The sequence below is a fragment of the Hypomesus transpacificus genome, unplaced genomic scaffold (assembly GCF_021917145.1).
Source record: "Hypomesus transpacificus isolate Combined female unplaced genomic scaffold, fHypTra1 scaffold_146, whole genome shotgun sequence".
Lineage (NCBI taxonomy): Eukaryota > Metazoa > Chordata > Actinopteri > Osmeriformes > Osmeridae > Hypomesus > Hypomesus transpacificus.
In genome coordinates this window covers 439,255-441,652 of record NW_025813717.1, presented here as the reverse complement: position 1 = coordinate 441,652, position 2,398 = coordinate 439,255, and the positions used below count along the sequence as shown (strand labels likewise).

Below are 2,398 nucleotides of genomic sequence, written 5' to 3'. Positions count from 1 at the left end.
TCTCCTGAGGAGAGGCGCTGTCTAAATCGAATGTTTGCATCATGTCGTTGCTCAGTGCCCATGAAATTTTCTTTATGTACCCTAACCTAAACCAACTGACACGACTTTGCACTACGTTACCCATGATTCATTGCACACACATGTAGACCAAGCAACGTATTCCAAGACAATAGCTCTCGGTCTCATAAAAATGGCAAGTGAAAGCAGAGACGCAGACTCAGCTACTACATCTGATGCACCTTATTATTTTTATAAGGATTATTTGTCAGGTCTTCCTTTTAGGTATTGTAAGCAGTATTGATTTTAACGCACAATTTTGTAAGACAGTCTTTGATTGATTCCTCTTTGAACCCCACAAATGTTACTCCAGGAAATGGAGTGGATATCAATTCTATAAACTAATCTAACATTCATTCTCTGAATAATAATATAATCGTTGTTGATATATGATTTTTTTGGGAGATTCTCAGGTGAAAGGAATTAGTCAGCTGCAGAGGCGACATAAAACTCTACTGGGGCACCGGCTCCTAATTCATATCCCTTTTTTCCTTTCAAGCTTGCTGTGCACAATGCACTACTAGGAAACCCTGCTTGCTTAACCCACTATACAACAGTTCAGGGACACAGGTTTGATATCAGCTTTGGCAAGGACATCACTAGCTAATGCAAACGTGCAAATCTTTTTCACTTTCATTTTTAGCGCAAATACTGTTTTTTTGAGCTTCATGTAATATTGTTTTTATGTTTTAGTCAAAATAAGATGACGGTAGGCCTATCATTTAGAAACTATCTTTAGTTGTAATGTTTTCTTAGCCTACCTCAAATTTGACTTTTGTGCCGAGTCCGAAACCTGGGGGGTATTCCAGAAAGCAGGTTGTGCAACATAACTGGGTAAGGTAACCCACCAGCAATGTTGCTACAAAGCTGGGTGTCAGCTGGGAAGTTAACTTACCTGGTAATGTTGCATGACCTGCTTTCTGGAATACCCCCCTGGACTTTGCTTTGTCTTGGTTGTTCATCATGTATAAAAGCAGGTGCAACCAGGTCACAGTCAGACGTTTTCCTCAGTTCTCACTGGATAGCATCAACACCCCAAAGAGAAGCCATGAAGCCAGTGATCGTGCTGTTCGTTGTGCTGATGATGATTGCACAAATGATGTGCTCACGATCAGTGCATAGCTAAGTCCTTTCTCAGATATGTATTGACTGATGATGATTCATGCATAAGTTAAACCATGAATGAACGCTCATGAATGCACCCTAATTGTAAAGTATTACCAGTCCTACCACAGTTTATGTGCACTGTGAAGTAAATATATTTGTCATGAAAAGAGACATCTATTTGTTATCTTCCTTATTTTCATCTCCTATCCAAGCTATGTGCCTTTTGTAACTTGCGTTTCCTTGTATGATGTCAAGGTCCATGGACTATAGAATAAGCACATTCAAGTAATTTCTGTAAAACCCTTGTGTATTTCTAAACAAATAAATTAGTTCACAGATATCTATAGTTGTGATATTAGATTTTATTCAAACTGGCGTAAACGCAAAGCCTGATGAATCCATCACTTGTGTAAGTGTCTGACTGTTTCAACTAAACTTAAATGAAAGAAGAAAAAAAATAAATGCATGTTGCTTGATACACATCTTCCTTTACGGATGTTCTTCACCAGCCGTCAATTAACGATCCTACATCTTTTTCAACACAGCATCTGGCAAAAGAAATATCAATTCAAGCCACAAGTCACATGCCAACAGTAAAACGACCAAAAATGTCTATGGATTAAAACCAGTCTATAGATTTATACTTACATATTTCCACCCCCACAGTATGAATTGCTGTCTTTAGATTCATTACCACTACATGTCTCAGCACATCTTCCATTCTCACATGCAGCATAAACATCTGGAATGAGTGAACAGTACAGTAGCTATTCAATGGCAGTAAAAAACAGCAAACAATGTATTTATACACTACAGTTCACAGAAGCAAAGATGATTTGTCCAACAGGAAACACAGAGGTAGATAAAGTGACAGTAAAGTTAAACAGTACTTACTGCACACCAGTGCAATCATCATCAGCACAACGAACAGCACGATCACTGGCTTCATGGCTTCTCTTTGGGGTGTTGATGCTATCCAGTGAGAACTGAGGAAAACGTCTGACTGTGACCTGGTTGCACCTGCTTTTATACATGATGAACTCTGCTGCAATCACATTCAGGCTGTTGCCACACACGTTACCTCATCTTCGATTTACAGGATTTGTCAGACAACTGAGAAAAGCAAAGTCAGGGGGTTATTCCAGAAAGCAGGTCATGCAACATTACCAGGTAAGTTAACTCCCCAGCTGACACCCAGCATTGTAGCAATATTGCAGGTGGGTTAACTTACCCG

At 39.4% G+C, this 2,398-nt stretch overlaps 1 long non-coding RNA gene across 1 annotated transcript; it reads right to left on the bottom strand.

Annotated features, from left to right (window-relative positions):
• Nucleotides 1-1,624: 1,624 nt before the first annotated feature.
• Nucleotides 1,625-2,179, bottom strand: LOC124488601. Its single transcript, XR_006958722.1, has 3 exons — nucleotides 2,059-2,179; nucleotides 1,813-1,906; nucleotides 1,625-1,712 (listed from the first exon to the last, which is right to left on the bottom strand). It is a non-coding gene; the product is annotated as an uncharacterized LOC124488601 (long non-coding RNA).
• Nucleotides 2,180-2,398: the final 219 nt, after the last annotated feature.